The sequence below is a fragment of the Lepidochelys kempii genome, chromosome 7 (assembly GCF_965140265.1).
Source record: "Lepidochelys kempii isolate rLepKem1 chromosome 7, rLepKem1.hap2, whole genome shotgun sequence".
In the NCBI taxonomy this organism is placed as follows: domain Eukaryota; kingdom Metazoa; phylum Chordata; order Testudines; family Cheloniidae; genus Lepidochelys; species Lepidochelys kempii.
In genome coordinates this window covers 28,377,282-28,394,676 of record NC_133262.1, presented here as the reverse complement: position 1 = coordinate 28,394,676, position 17,395 = coordinate 28,377,282, and the positions used below count along the sequence as shown (strand labels likewise).

The 17,395-nt window shown below is 39.7% G+C and overlaps 1 protein-coding gene across 11 annotated transcripts in view; it reads left to right on the top strand.

The window, feature by feature from the left end:
* Nucleotides 1-17,395, top strand: part of CACNA1D (calcium voltage-gated channel subunit alpha1 D) — a 324,483-nt gene that overhangs the window by 146,292 nt on the left and 160,796 nt on the right. The gene's annotated exons all lie outside the window — the stretch shown is intronic.

The window sequence follows — 17,395 nt, the reverse complement described above, 5'->3', positions numbered from 1 at the left end:
ACTTACTAGTACACTTAAAATGCAGGCTTGGGTCCAGATCAGACACTTATGACATAAGTGTTACTCATATAAGGTATATTTTTCCCCTTCTATAATTTGGTGCTGGTTTCTTGGAACAATCAGAACATGCACTTGTTCTGTCTTTCTCTTTCTCACTGTCTCGCTTGCTTGCTTGCTCTCCTTATCTTTTCCTAATTGTCTCAGGAGACTTTATGAATGTTCAGTTTGTGCATGTGATTATGTCATTTGTATTTGTGATGAAAAAAACCCAAATCTTCCATGCCCCATAAAAGTGAAGTCAGAGTAGAGGAGGGGTGCAGCAGAGAACACGTGCTGTTTTAATTTTTGGAAGCCAGAGCATACTCACATTTTGGTAGTTATGAGCCTATTATTTATTATTTCTTTCAATATATACAAAGATAACTTATCCTAAAAGCACTAGGAGATATAACACATTTTAAAATACATAATTCATACAAAATAAAATAAATAAATTAAGATGACTTTTTTCCTTTAATAATTAATCACCCAATTGGTTCATCAGATGCATAAAAAATTAAAATAACCCCCCCCATTATAAAAGCAAGACCACCATCATAAAACTCCACCCTCCCCAAACATTAAAAGAACAGATGGGCCTTGCAATATGCCCCTGAAGTCATCAAACACAGGCTATTTGAGACCAAGAGAGGCAATAACAAGCAAAGTTGAGAATTAACTCAGAAAAACCCATTATTTAAGTATACAGTTTTTCCACATGGAGGATATTTGCACTACATAGATGTCAATTTTCATTTCATTCCAGAAGACACTGAGGTTGTTGACCAGAAACACGAAGAAGCATACCCACCTTGAAAAATATACCAGATATTTTGCTCTGAATTTGCTTTGAAGACACCATTTAAATAAAATTGGTTCTTGGTCCTCTCTCTCTGTAGACACCCAACTGGAATCTTTTTACCAGGATGGAAGAATGTCACTTTTCTCAATTTGGTTTTATCTATTGATGAAGCGGTGGCAGGTTCATCTGCTATTAGCTAATAAGTGAAAATTTTTAGTAATAATGATGAATAAAAGTGTAAAAGTCTTGTGCAGTCAGGAAAGCTCACATATTAGTTTTGAATAGGGTTGTTTACAGAACCCAAAGAAACCCCATTATCTCTGTATTTTAACTTGTGTTTATGTTATTGTGGGCTTTTTATAGTTTTAGGGAGCTATTGATGGGGGCAATATAACATGAGATCAACTCTCCTAATGGTATTTCAATAATCCAGAAGCTGAAATACAATAAGAACAGATCCTTTCTAAATGTGGCCCCATTTATAGTTACCTGAGGTGCTAAAAATACTGCAGCAAATAGAAACATAAATACAAATAGAATCTGCACACATTCCTAGTTTTCATTTGTTCACTGTGTGACCAGTAACAGTACCTATGTAGGGTTACCTTGTGGGCAAGTGTAAGTTGGGTTGGAGGGAGTACGTGCATCCTGATGTACATTGTCAAATGAGGTGTAGAGGAGGTTTTGGAATAAATTGATAGATCAAACAATAATAAGTCACCAGGATCTGATAGTATTCATGCAAGAGTTCTGAAGGAACTCAAGTATGAAATTGCAGAATGACTAAATGTGGTATGACAGTCAGATAGCTAATGTAATGCCAATATTTTTAAACAGTCCCAGAGGTGATCCTGCCAGTTACAAACTGGTGAGCCTAACTTAAGTACCAGGCAAATGGGATGAAACTTCAGTACAGAATAGAATTATCAGATAGATAGATGAACACACTATGATGGGCGAAGAGTCAACACAGCTTTTGTAAAGGGAAATCATGCCTCACAATGTATTAGAATTCTTTGAGGGTGTCAACAAGCATGCGGACAAGGGTGATCCAGTGGATATAGTGTACTTGGATTTTCAGAAAGCCTTGGATGACGTCCCTCACCAATGGCTCTTAGCAAAGTAAGGAGTCCTGGGATAAGGGGGAAGGTCCTCTTGGATCAATAACTAATTAAAAGATAGGAGACAAAGATAAGAATATATCGTGAGTTTTCACAGTGGAGAGAGGTAAATAGCGGGTTCCCCCAAGGATCTATACTGGGACCAGTGCTATTCAACATATTCATAAATGATCTGGAAAAAGGGATAAACAGTGAGGTGGCAAAATTTTCAGCTAATACAAAATTAATCAAGATAGTTAAGTCCAAACTGACTTCAAAGAGTTATAAAGGGGTTTCATAGAACTTAGCAACAAAATGACAGATGAAATTTAATGTTGGTAAATGCGAAGTAATGCACATTGGAAAACATAATCCCAACTATACATACAAAATGATGGAGTCTAAAAAAGCTGTTACCCTGCAAGAAGGAGATTTTGGAGTCGTGGATAGTTCTCTGAAAACATCTGTTCAATGTGCAGAAGTAGTCAAAAAAGCGAACAGCGTGTTAGGAACCATTAGGAAGAAGATAGGTAATAAGACAGAAAATATCATAGTGCCACTATATAAATCCATAGTGTGCCCACACCTTGAATACTGTGTGCAGTTCTGATTGCCCCATCTTAGAAAAGATATATTACAATTGGAAAAAGTATAGAAAAGGGCAACAAAAATGAGGAGAGATTAAAAAGGCTGGGACTGTTCAGCTTAGAGAAGGGACGACTAAGGGGGGGATAGGATAGAGGGCTATAAAATCATGAATGGTTTCGAGAAAGTGAATAAGGAATTTATTTATTATTTGTTATTTATCCCTTCACGTAACACAAGAATCAGTGGCCACCCAAAAAAATTAATGGGCAGCATGTTTAAAACAAACATAAGGAAATACTTCACACAATGCCCAGTCAACCTGTGGAACTCATTGCCAAGGGATGCTGTGAAGGCCAAAAGCATAACTGGGTTCAAAAAAGAATTAGATAAGTTCCCTGCTCTGGGTGTCCCTAAACTTCTGACAGTAAGAAGCTTGGAGAGGACAACAAGATGGATCACTCTGTAATTGCCCTGTTCTGTTCATTCCCTCTGAACCATCTGGCATTGGCTACTGTTGACATTAGCATACAGGATACTGAGCTAGATGGACTATTGGTCTGACTCAGTGTGGCCATTCTTATATTTTCGTGTTCTTATGTTCTGTCAGCAGAAAATGACAGCTTCCAAAAACATTCACTAATACTGCTCACTATCACCTGGATAATGACAGTGAACTCCACTGCGAAATGATCCAAGTTTGAATAATAATATTCTCTTGTACACATCCAGAGTTGATTTCAGGCCTAATCCTGGTAGGTGCTGAGCACCATTCAATTACTATTGACTCGTATGGGTCCTGCTACTCACATACTTGCCTGTGATCGCTGCAAATAAGGTTATTGTATGTGTGTGCGCCCATGCTTGTATATTTCTCTAATTCTAAGTTGTGCATATACATGTAACCCACTGGTCAGTGTGTGTTATGTTATATGTTTGATAAACAGAGAATGTGAATCTGTGACAGCCCCAGCTGTAGAACCTTGCACTTTAGTTCAGTCTGGAGAAACTTATGCTTTCAGCTCTGGAGGTCTTTTTTGTCAGACAGGATGGCAGGTGTCACACACACTGGTTCTTAATGCTTTGAATCAGTCCTAAAGTTGAGTATGCCCACTTTCTTTGCCATGTTTCCTGTTTGCTTTAGCAAACACTCAAGAGTTCAGAACTCTGAACCTCGATTTTGCAAATGCAGACTTCTCACTGAAAATCTGGCCCTAGATGTGCTTTTATATCCTTGAAGATCAAATAAAACTTTCTAGGTTTATATGACATTTATGGCTAATGCTTAATTTATAAAGTAATGATGCATTATAATTTGCAATTTATTTTAATCAGTTTCATTTGATATACAGGGGTACATATAATAAATTATGGTGCCTGTCATTAAAAAGCCATCATTTGCCCTTAATACCGTTGATATCATAGCGATTTTTCTTCACTGCAACAGTTAACTTGAATTACTATATTTGAGTAACTATACTTGAGCTAGCATAGCTTGAGTGTCAGTGGCCATACCCAACTATACTCTCAGCCCAGCAGAAGCAGCTGTCTTATCTCGGGGCCTCTCCTTCTGCCCCTCCACCCCCACGAACATGATACAGTTCTGTGGTGACCTAGAATCCTATTTTCGACGTCTCCGACTCAATGAATATTTCCAAAATACCTCTGAACAACATACTAATCCACAGAGGCCTCCCTACCAACATTACAAAAAGAAGGATTCTAGGTGGACTCCTCCTGAAGGTCGAAACAGCAGACTGGACTTCTACATAGACTGCTTCCGCCGACATGCACGGGCTGAAATTGTGGAAAAGCAGCATCACTTGCCCCATAACCTCAGCCGTGCAGAACACAAGGCCATCCACAGCCTCAGAAACAACTCTGACATCATAATAAAAAAGGCTGACAAAGGAGGTGCTGTTGTCATCATGCATAGGTCAGAATATGAACAAGAGGCTGCTCGGCAGCTCTCCAGCACCACTTTCTATAAGCCATTACCCTATGATCCCACTGAGAGTTACCAAAAGCAACTACAGCATTTGCTCAAGAAACTTCCTGAAAAAGCACAAGATCAAATCCGCACAGACACACCCCTGGAACCCCGACCTGGGATATTCTATCTACTACCCAAGATCCATAAACCTGGAAATACTGGGCGCCCCATCATCTCAGGCATTGGCACCCTGACAGCAGGATTGTCTGGCTATGTAGACTCCCTCCTCAGGCCCTACGCTACCAGCACTCCCAGCTACCTTCGAGACACCACTGACTTCCTGAGGAAACTACAATCCATTGGTGATCTTCCTGATAACACCATCTTGGCCACTATGGATGTAGAAGCCCTCTACACCAACATTCCACACAAAGATGGACTACAAGCCGTCAAGAACACTATCCCCGATAATGTCACGGCTAACCTGGTGGCTGAACTTTGTGACTTTATCCTTACCCATAACTATTTTACATTTGGGGACAATGTATACCTTCAGATCAGCGGCACTGCTATGGGTACCCGCATGGCCCCACAGTATGCCAACAATTTTTTTGCTGACTTAGAACAACGCTTCCTCAGCTCTTGTCCCTTAACGCCCCTACTCTACTTGTGCTATATTGATGACATCTTCATCATCTGGACCCATGGAAAAGAAGCCCTTGAGGAATTCCACCATGATTTCAACAATTTCCATCCCACAATCAACCTCAGCCTGGTCCAGTCCACACAAGAGATCCACTTCCTGGACACTACAGGGCTAATAAACAATGGTCACATAAACACCACCCTATACCGGAAACCTACTGACCGCTATTCCTACCTACATGCCTCCAGCTTTCACCCTGACCACACCACACGATCCATCGTCTACAGCCAAGCTCTGCGATACAACCGCATTTGCTCCAACCCCTCAGACAGAGACAAACACCTACAAGATCTCTATCAAGCATTCTTACAACTACAATACCCACCTGCGGAAGTGAAGAAACAGATTGATAGAGCCAGAAGAGTTCCCAGAAGTCACCTACTACAGGACAGGCCTAACAAAGAAAATAACAGAACGCCACTAGCCGTCACCTTCAGCCCCCAACTAAAACCCCTCCAACGCATTATTAAGGATCTACAACCTATCCTGAAGGATGACCCAACACTCTCACAAATCTTGGGACAGCCCCCCAACCTGAAGCAAATACTCACCAACAACCACATACCACACAACAGAACCACTCACCCAGGAACCTATCCTTGCAACAAAGCCCGTTGCCAACTGTGCCCACATATCTAGTCAGGGGACACCATCAAAGGGCCTAATAACATCAGCCACACTATCAGAGGCTCGTTCACCTGCACATCCACCAATGTGATATATGCCATCATGTGCCAGCAATGCCCCTCTGCCATGTACATTGGTCAAACTGGACAATCTCTACATAAAAGAATAAATGGACACAAATCAGATGTCAAGAATTATAACATTCATAAACCAGTCGGAGAACACTTCAATCTCTCTGGTCACACAATCACAGACATGAAGGTCGCTATCTTACAACAAAAAAACTTCAAATCCAGACTCCAGCGAGAAACTGCTGAATTGGAATTCATTTGCAAATTGGATACTATTAATTTAGGCTTAAATAGAGACTGGGAGTGGCTAAGTCATTATGCAAGGTAGCCTATTTCCCCTTGTTTTTTTCTACCCCCCCCCCCGACGTTCTGGTTAAACTTGGATTTATGCTGGAAATGGCCCACCTTGATTATCATGCACATTGTAAGGAGAGTGGTCAGTTTGGATGAGCTATTGCCAGCAGGAGAGTGAGTTTGTGTGTGGGGGGGTGTGTGAGAAAACCTGGATTTGTGCTGGAAATGGCCCACCTTGATTTTCATACACATTGTGAGGAGAGCGGTCACTTTGGATAAGCTATTACCAGCAGGAGAGTGAGTTTGTGTGTGTGGTTTTTGGAGGGGGGTGGGGGGAGTGAGAAAACCTGGATTTGTGCTGGAAATGGGCCACCTTGATTATCATACACATTTTAAAGAGAGTGGTCACTTTGGATAAGCTATTACCAGCAGGAGAGTGAGTTTGTGTGTGTGGTTTTTGGAGGGGGGTGGGGGGAGTGAGAAAACCTGGATTTGTGCTGGAAATGGCCCAACTTGATGATCACTTTAGATAAGCTATTACCAGCAGGAGAGTGGGGTGGGAGGAGGTATTGTTTCATGGTCTCTGTGTATATAATGTCTTCTGCAGTTTCCACGGTATGCATCCGATGAAGTGAGCTGTAGCTCACGAAAGCTCATGCTCAAATAAATTGGTTAGTCTCTAAGGTGCCACAAGTACTCCTTTTCTAGTGGCCATACTGTGAAACAACCCTCAGCTACACAAAGTAATTTGATAGCAGAACTGAGGGACTGGATTAGCAGAATGATTAGCATTTGATGAGTTGTGCTAAATCAAATTTGTAGCCTGTACCTGGCTCCACATTGCATTGCTAGCTTGAGTGGCAACAGCGCTTAGACTTCACCACACACCTCCTGATGGGCCAGCTAGCTCAGGTTTAAACATCATTTAATTTGAGCTAGAGATTTTATGAGTGGACAGGTGTTGGATTAGGGGAAAGATTGAGTTATTCCTCAAGCTAACATAGCAGTGAAGACAAGCCATAAGTGTAAGGAAAAATGGTGGTATCTCAGATATGCCTGGCTGTCAACTGGAAAAATGCTGATTTTAATGGGTACCCCTGTATAACACACTGTATCAGGGATGCATGTTAGGAGTCTTAAATTCTCTCATTGAAATATTCCCATGTAATCTGAGGTATTTTTAAGCCTTTTGCACTGGGTAGGTAGAGATGTTGTCTGCATGTGTCCCAGTGATCCTTTACTTAACATATTAACTTTTTAAAATTATATCATTTAACACCAATACTGTGATAATAACATATTCCAACATTAGAAAGAAACATCACACAACCTGTTGTCTGTCTCAAATATTAAGTCTTACCTGCAACACAAACTCATTGTAACATCTTAGAGTTTTCTGACTGAAATGATCATTTCTATAACATTGTCTGAGTGCAGTGAAACTTTAGGGGTATGGTGAACTTTTTGAACATCCCTTGTAAACATGTCCCTCCTATTAATGTTACTGGGACTAACACACCTATACCTAAGGGTGAAAAACCCTAATATTGTTTACTAACAAAGTCTCCAAACAGCATCAACACCTCTCTAAATTTACTCTCATAACAGACAACAAAAGCCATCATATTCTTATTAGCATTTTACAAGCACAAGGAAATCTTTCTTTCTTGTGCATAGAAAAACGTAATGCAATCATTAATTCTTTTAATAATAGAATGAAGATTTTAGAGAATGGCTATAGCTCCTGTTTAAATACAGCTGGACACAAGACACAATTAATACTTCAAAGAGAATCACTACAATAATAAAACAGGTCAGGCTTTTGGTTGTTCAGCCTGTCAATCAAACATTCAGGAAACCAACCAGATAATCAAATAATCACTTCATTTTATATAGTGTTCTTTGTGCAAGCATTGCAGAGAGCAACTAACCAAAAACATAATAAAAACGTGTATAAATTAGTTGAAAGAACAGCCAAATAAGTAAGTCTAGACCTTAGTCTGACAAGTAGCCAAACATTCTGCAGATCTAATTTACAAAAAATCCCACAGGTGAAGTACAAAATACACCACTGGGCCACACACAAAATGATGCAGCCTACAACTGAAGTATTATCAAGACTGAGCAGGAAGCTCAGCTGGAGACACAGGAGATATCTTGGTGAAAAACATACAGTCTTGTAAACGATCAAATATTAAAACTTCGAAGTCGGTATATTGATAAGCCAGAAACCAGTAGAGAGCATCCAGAGCTGGAGAGATAAAGTAAGACATTAGTCATTATTAGGAATTTAGCTTCCTAGCTCTACAGAAATGGAAGACACATTACAGAACCCAAACAAATACTAGTCAACCGTGAATTGCAGCCTACGGTCTGAGGAAGACCAAAGCACATATGAGAGTCTTCAGATCTTTCTGAGTAAGTATGGGCCATAGACTAGAAATATTCCCCAGACAATGCCAGATTTTTTTTGATGGGATACCCTACAGAATCCCCTAATTGCTTCTTTCACTTGCTAAGGATGCTTGACAGTGCCCCCCTAGTGTCAATGAACACCACTCTTGAGGCATCCAACGGAAATGCTCAAGTGAAGCGAGGCCCTTCTTCCCCCAAAGGGGTTGATTGTTCAGTGTGCACAATTCTTCCAGCCTTTGATAACTTAGGCAGCAAGTAATCTAGCACAGGATCTCTGGCTACGTATAGACTGGTAGGAATTTTGGATGACAGTATTAACATGCTTCATAGATGACATTTAAGAGCCAGAGATAGCATGTTGGGTTTTTATTCTTGAGTATTAATCAGTGGAACCTAATTTAATTTGAGAGTACAATAAAAGATTTCAGATGTTGATTTGGGCTAATTAAAACCTTTTTTTATTTAGATCTAAAAAGCTAAAAAACATCCAAGCTAAGATTGCAAAGAGGCTAGAAATAGACTGCTATACCAGCTCATTAGAAACTTCAGGAACAGAGAGAAGGGTAGAGATCTGCATAAATATGATAATCAAACCCAGGCCTGCAAATAGTACTGTAAAATGGGAAAATATAAATATTAAAAAGTCTAGAATACAAAGCCCTGAAGGATGGTGATTTAATGTAATAGTTTCAAATGAACAGTGTAACACACAGAGTCCACATGGAAAGAGATGATATTAAACTACTTACAGGAAGATACCAATTCCAGTGAACTCACCCAGGAATTGAAGATGTTTATTCTGACCTCATTTCTAGTATCTCAGGTTTATCTGACTGCTGACAGATAGTATATCAGAAGTAGTTCTTTGACAGATATCACTGTAAATCTTCAAAAGAGCATATTGCCCCCCAAAAGTATAAACTAGATTAGAAACTAGATTAGAAATAAATCAGACTCTGGGTATCTGCTAAAAGGTCCTGCAGTTGAATTACTACACCTTGCTCCAAAACCTTTACTGGAAGAAACAAATGGGAGACTGATCAATAACTTGAACAGTCTTTCTTAAGCAACCAAAATCTCTTAAGGCGATAACACAACTTATTGAATAGAGTTCAGACCTGCATATGGTACTTTTGTTTGATTTACAGCTTCTGTGTAAATTAAGATACCAGTCACACACTGTTTTTCAATCCAAATAATGTAGACCATTATACCATATTTGAATCCATGTCTTTCAGAAAACACTAAAAAAACAAAACAAAATAAAACAAAAAAACCCCAAAAACCCCACAGCAGAATTAGCTGTCAAAACAGATTGTTTCAAAAGATATTATATACTTAGTATCATACTTGGTATTATTAGTCTCTGTATTATAGCCCTTTAATATTGCGCACAGTTAGATGGACCCATCTTTCACACTATTGTTCATTCACTTTACTAATTATAAATAGACAGTTTTGTTGAGCACATTGATTTAGATGACCAAACCTTTTCAATACTTTACAAGTTTCATGTGTGAAATAAACTGGGCAACACGCACTTCATCAGACCAATAGATGAAAAACACAGTGAATAGTATTAACCCCACCTTAACATGTGGAAACCAAATTAGTTGGTTCAAGGCAAAGATTCATCACCCTCAGGACACTTGGATGGTGCAGGATGCCCCCATTTGAAGTGCCCTCATTGGATTACCCAGCATGTGAGGCAGCACTCACTAGTTCATTTTCTTGGTGTTAAGAGAAAACCATGTCTGAGGACTTCCCAGTGCTCCCATCGTGGTGGTTTAGCTCTGGTCTGCCACCAAGGTAGGCCTCTGGCTGCAAGTTACAATGGGATCTTATGCTGGTTATTTAGAAATGGGAGAATCTTATTTTGTTTTCAAACAACTGCATTTGATATCCAGGCTTTCCTTGGAGAAATAACCTGAAAATGTTTTATTTGCCAGGCCAAAGACACTAACCTAATAATGAGTCATCGCCAACAACACATAGATACTGGGTACTAGAAAAGTATCTAAAATGCATTTAAGAACAGTAAGATTCCGCATACTAATTTACTTTGAGTCTTTATTCCAGGATTTTAAAATCATGATTATAAAAAGAAGAGGTTTAGCTTTAAGGAATAAATATGTAGATGGCTAATTTATGCACTTCTTTATTAGCATAAATAAAGAGAAACACACCAAACCCCTTTTGAAGTGAAAAGAGTTTGAAACATTATGGAAAAGAAGCCAGGATGGAAACAAATGTTAGAGATGTGATGACACTGCTTTATTAAAATCCCATAATTCAGATCCAGATTCATCAGTAGGTTCAAAGAAGCTTTCAACTCTTCAGCAAGCCAGTGCTACATTTTAAGAGAACTTAGGCCTGGATTTGCATGCAACTTTACCCAGATTTGGGATACCTCACCAGCAGTTACTACACAGTGGTATCTGAGATACAGTAACTATTTTTTAGTTTGTGTTGGGTTAAACTGGAGTATTTCAAATACCCCTGTATAACTCAGTAAATGTTGATTTGTTAATCGATGTGATTCCGCTGGGACTTATTGTAAAGTGTTACCATTTTGTTTGAAAATTATGCTACACTCTCAGTGCTACACCCGAGAGAATTGTATATTTGGAACAATTAGTCCAATATACAAACTGTACAGCAGGAGTCAAACTGTTGAGCAAAGACAATTCCCATTGACTTCAGTGGGAGCTGTTGATACCCAGCACTCCTGAAATCAGGTCCTAAATAGAAAAAGATTGTGGCAGGTACACAAGCTGGTGGTGGGGAGAGGGGAGAAAGGTGCCTGCACCACCTCTTGCAGCCTTATAAAGGACCTGTTCACAGTCTGATCCTGGTACTCCGTTCAGTGCAAGTGTAAGTTGATGAGTCACTCCTATGGTGGGCTCCAGTCAATGCACAAGCCAGGAACTGGTCTGGTGACTCCCAGAGCAAGTATGTAAGCCCCACAGGACGAATAGCAACTCAGTCTGCTCTGCTCAATGTTACCCCAGGGTTTGGAATGCTCTCCTGCCTGTCTGTAGTAACAGACTCCCCAAGCCTTAGCCTGCTTCAGCCTTGCTCTTGCTCCAACCCAGTTCATACTCCTGCTCTCACTCTAGCCCTATTCCTAATCCACTGCAGCCTTGCTCTCACTCCAGCCTTGCTCCAACCCCACTCTGGACTCCTGATTCTGGCTCCAAACACTAAGCCAGACTGCCATGGGTCTAACTGACCATCCCCATCATGGTTTCTGACAGCAAGACTGCAGTGGTGGGGCTATAGCATAAAAGGGAGCACATTCTGTTCCCTGGGGAAAGATTTAGCAATGTCTCTTCTTTGAGACTCCTGGGTCCTATACGAAGCATAGTGCTCCCTAGAACTCCTACTAGGAGGTATGCCTCATTGGTTGACAGAGCTGTGCCTTATGGAAGTATAGTGCTCTTAGGTTTTTACCGGCCATGGTAGGCTATAGCATTTCAACAGAGTTGAGACAATGAGACATTCTTCTTGTACCCACCTCTGTATTATCTATATTGGTAAGGATATGGATACACAGATAAACGTTCTCTGTCTTCAGTGGGCAGATGTACCCTTGGGCTCTGATGGTATATTCAGATTGATATGCAAAGGAAATTGTTTCTTCCCTGCCAATTTTATTTCTCCAAAATAGCATGTTCCCTGATCCTGGACTGTAAGTTGTGTCCCTTCACTAGGAGCTCACAGGCAGCCAGATCTGTCAGTCACTGTGTCCCTCATGGAAGGGAGGGCAATCATTCTTCACTAGAACGAGTGTTTCAAGGCTGTTAAAATGTACCATGTAAACTGATTTAATGCCAATGCAAATGGCATAAAAATGACACAGCATAGTCAAGAAGTGGCAACAATGTAAGAATAAATGCTGACAAATACTGATGTAAATGAAGATTACATGCCTCTGTACTGGAGGACCTGCTATTACAGAGATATCAAACTGACTGGTATGAAAAGTATTCCTTTTGTCCTTCATCTTTCCTGGTCTAGTACTGTCAGAATATGAATGAGAGTGAGATTCATCAGGTTAAGTAAGAGAAAAAGAGTAAGGTTAGAGTGAGAGAAAAAGAAAGAAGGTGGGGTGACTGGCACATATAAAAAGTAGTCCACATGGCAGCTTTACAAACCTGTTTTGGCAATGTACAGGACTTTTTGGTCCAGAAAAAGGACATGGCAGGGATTTGACATGCAGTGGCATTCATGGGGAGGATTTAGGCCTTTGGTCTTTTATGCTTCTTAAATACAACTCCTGATTCATCTCACAGTTGAATCCTTGGCTAGAGCCAGGATTTGCTCTGCACTTTGGATGAGAGACCACAAATAATGCTTTGGGCTTGCAAATATACTTGTTTCTGGAGAGGGAGATTTTCTCTGCCTTGCTGATAGCTAAGCCATGTCTCAGTTTTTGTTTTGGATTATGGACAAAATGACATTCGGGTTGCCTCTTTTGACCTGTGGAAATTTGTCCTAAATTTTGGAATAAAGTTTTGAGACAGGCACAGTGCCATTTGTCTTTCATTAAATGAGCTGTCTCTGAATGAAAAAGGCTTCTGGCTCAGATATTCACCTTGCCAATGTTATTGCAATTAAAAATATAGCTTAATGTACAGGAAGTATAAAAATGGTTTGAATGGAGATTGAATAAGTGCCTGAAGAAATAGGTAGTAAAAAATCACGAGAGGAGGCGGGTTCAGACCTATGTTTTTAGAAATCTGTGAGTCAGAAAATGAGACAGGAGACCAAGCCTGAGATCTGTAAGACTGTCTTGAAATTGGACATTTGGTCCTCCAATATGTTCTCTCTGAGTCCAAGGGTGATACCAGTTTGCAGAAAATACAGGGTATTTCAAATAGAAAGGCCATAAGCACATTAAAGTCCTGATCTGCACACCAATTCTGGAATCTGTTCCAGATGTTGGAATGTAGACTAGAGGGAGATAATTTTTCAGTAGATAACAAGGTATGGATGGTACCTGAATATCCTTAATTATTTTGTCCTGTATTTCACAGTAACTGTGTTCTTTGGGATGACCTGATTTTACTTGCTTATTTTGAAAGATTCAAAGTAGATTGAAGAAAAGGCTTAAAGTTGGGATTTGGGACAAAACTGGGATAGGGCATTTGTGGCCTCTTCTTTTTAATCTTCCACCCTGTAATAGTGCAGTAATAGAATCCAAATTCTTAACCTTGTAAAATGGTAGAGCGGGTCTAACATTCCAGACCTCTATCTGATAGTCGGGCAAGAATCCAGTCCCTGTCATCTGGAGCATCCCGAGTGACATCTTGGCTTGCCTTTGAACGTACAGGGAATGGGACCCAACTAACATTACTGGACCAGGGGACATGCCTTTGAAGGAGACTGTAAATTGCATGGCATTTTATGCTGGTCAGCGGTCCAGGATATGCTGAATTCAATCTTAGATCAGCACCAAAAGTGTACTAGTCCATCAAAGTACTGAGAACAGCTTTAATTTGAATAACTAACACCCACCAAGCCTAGCAAATTATTTATACCATCGAATAGCTGTGATTCCCAACTTCCTCATGCCAATGGTGTAAGCCCTGGATGGTAACATAATGTTGACCTTAAAATTGCATCACTGTAATGTAAAGTGATTTTTTCTTACATGAATTTTACGTTAGAAACTAGTGCTTACGGTAAAAAAAACATTAGGGCAAGGTTCAGGGAAGCAACCATAAGGATGTGCAAAGCACAAGTGCTAACATGGCCATTGTGACACAGAGAGGATGTTTCAAACTTAGTCCCCCCCCCCCGGTCTGGGTATCTGCAAGGAAGTGGGGAAAGCAGCTTTGGTTCATTCTGGGGGTACATAGTGCTAAACTAACACAAATTCTGGTGGCTCTGGGCATGCTCCCTTGCTGAGCAAATCAGCATCTTGTTGGCTTGCAATGATCATGGTGAGCTCCCCAGACTTGAACTTCACACAAGTGGGGCTGTAAATATCATCTGGGGTCTTCTCAGATGGTTTACACCAGCAAAAAGTTGTCATCAACACTGGGTGAGATTGACCTTTTCCTTCTGGTATCATGGGCCTTTCGACAAAGCAAATGAACGATATGATAGGGTGAGGATTGAATGTGAAGGGCCTTAATAGTGAATACAAGCAGGTTATGTTTGATGTGATAGAGGAGGGGGAGCCAGTGGAGGGACTCAGAGAGATGACATGGTGCAAGTGATGGGCTGGGAGAATGAATTTTACCCCAGCATTGTGAATGGATGTGAGTGGGACAAGTTTGCATTTGTCAAGACCAGAGAGAAGGATGTTGCTGTAATGGAGATGCAAGATGATGAGAGCCTGGGCAGGAGTTTTAGTTGTGTGGATGCATATAAAAGACTTTATTTTAGAGGTGTTATACAGAAAGAATCAGCAAGATTTAGATATAGCTTGGATATGAGGACTAGAGAGAGGTCTAAGTTGAAGAAGGCACGCCGGTTACGGGCCTGAATGACAGGCAGGATGGCGATGCTGTCTAGAAAAATCAAGAAGGCGGTAGTGGCGAAGAGAGAGATTAGGAGCTCCGTGTTAGCTATGTTTGCTTGAGCTGATGGCTAGACATCCACAAGTAAATGTCAGAGAGAGAGGCTGAGATTTTAATTTGGACAGAAAGAGACAGTCTGAAGCAGAGAGGTAGATCTGTGAGTCATCGGTATAGAGACGGTACTGTAGTTGAATCTGTGTTTGTGGATGAGATAACCTAGAGATGATGTGTAGAGGGGAAAGAGAATGGGACCAAGCCCTGTGGGACCCACACAGAAAGTTTGAGGTTGGAAGAGTCTGCTTTTTCCCTTCCTGTGAATTTTCAGAAGCAGGGGATGACTTGGTCCTTGCTATTTAGTTAGGGGTTTTTTTAGGGATAGATTTAATTTAACAAGAATATTGCTGTGTTGCGATACAGTGACAGTCTTCCCCCAATACCAAAATAAGACAAGACAAAACAAAACAAAAACCCTACCCAAAAAAAAACAAAAAACCCCACAAACCCTGTGCTGCTTAAAAGTTTTCCTGTATTTAATTTTTCTATGGAGTCCTGTAAAATTTGTCACTTATTTAAAACCTCTTCTGTTCTGTTACATAAAATATTTTAAATAGAAAAATGACCTGGGGTAGATTGTTTTAAAAAGACATTGAAGACCTTGGTGATAGATCTTCTCTTTTTAGTCATATTGGAAGTAAACGGAATTAGCCATTTTTTTTAAGTGAAACAAAAATTAATATACATTACCTCACTACAGCTAACTGAGTAACACTGAGAACTCTCCAAGGTCTTGATTCTGCAAAGATTTATGTATGTGTTTAACTGTGACCAAGTGTAGGGCATACCTTTACCTTGTGAAAATGGAGGCTTTGTAATAAGATTTTAAAATAAAATGAGAAATAAAACTTATCAAGGTTTTCTTTCTCTGTTTAAAAAAGACTCAGATCTCTTATAGTAGCAATGTTAATGACAGGATTCAAATCCTTTAGCAGGACTTTGAGTGGAAGTTACATGTCTTTAACCCCTATTTCATGCCTTCCCCCCCCCACACACTTTTAAAGAAGGAGGAAAAGCGTTCCCTAATGTTTGTTTCACAAAAATGTGCCCAACCCTATAGTCCTTAAAAAATTCTAATTTTAGTCAGTTGGATTTTTCCTGGAAAGGGACTGTAGGATCAAACCCAAAATGTCAACATGTGAACATGACAACCTAGAAAGAAAAGCCAGCACAATTTAACCTATTTTCCTTTCTTGGAATATTGTCAGAAATGACATGTGAAAAATATCTTGGTAATTGCACCCGTATATTTTCTTTTTCTTCTAAATATGACATTTTGGATTTCAGTGGATATGTTTCTTGATTCCATCTTTTGAGATGGATGTGGTGAGGTTCTCCAAAAATAGAGAATGAAAAATAAGTTTACATAAAGGTTGTATGCATATAAATAGAATATTCATGTTCAGTTAATTTAACCTTAATTTTATAACAACCACAACAAAACTTTTTACCATGTATGTATAAACTTCAGCTTTTATATAATTTTGGTTCAAAATCCCTTTCTGGAATGTTTCCATGTTTTCGGTTTGCAACTAAATTGGCTTAAATGTTATAGACAGTAAAAGCTTTGTTATCCGGCATGTTGGAGGGATGGGGGTGCCAGTTAATCAAAAATTCTGGTTAACTAAGAGTTATACTTACCAATGGAATACCAATTTTCAAAGAATTAAAATACAATAAAATTAATGAAGTATAAAATAGTATAGAGGTACTCATCAATCCAGTAGTAGTACTGCACTGCAAAGTGGTTGGTTTCTTGAAGCACTTTAGGTATGCACAGGTTAAGTTTCTATACAGTAGGTTATCTTATGACACTACATATCACTATGGGCAGTGTATGATGTACACCCAGATCACTAAAAATACACTGAACACTAAAACTATACTGAACATAATTTAATCTTTCTTTGATGATTCAGAAGGCACTCCAGGATCTTGCAGTGCCTCAGAGTCATCATTATCAATATCAGTTATCATTGTAGATGTAGAAGATTGGGCTGACTCTGTAATGATCCTATGATATATCCTAAAAGAAAAGGAGTACTTGTGCCACCTTAGAGACTAACAAATTTATTTGAGCATAAGCTTTTGTGAGCTACAGCTCACTTCATCGGATGAGCTGTAGCTCACGAAAGCTTATGCTCAAATAAATTTGTTAGTCTCTGAGGTGCCACAAGTTCTCCTTTTCTTTTTGCAGATACAAACTAACATGGCTGCTACTCTGAAACCTATGATATAC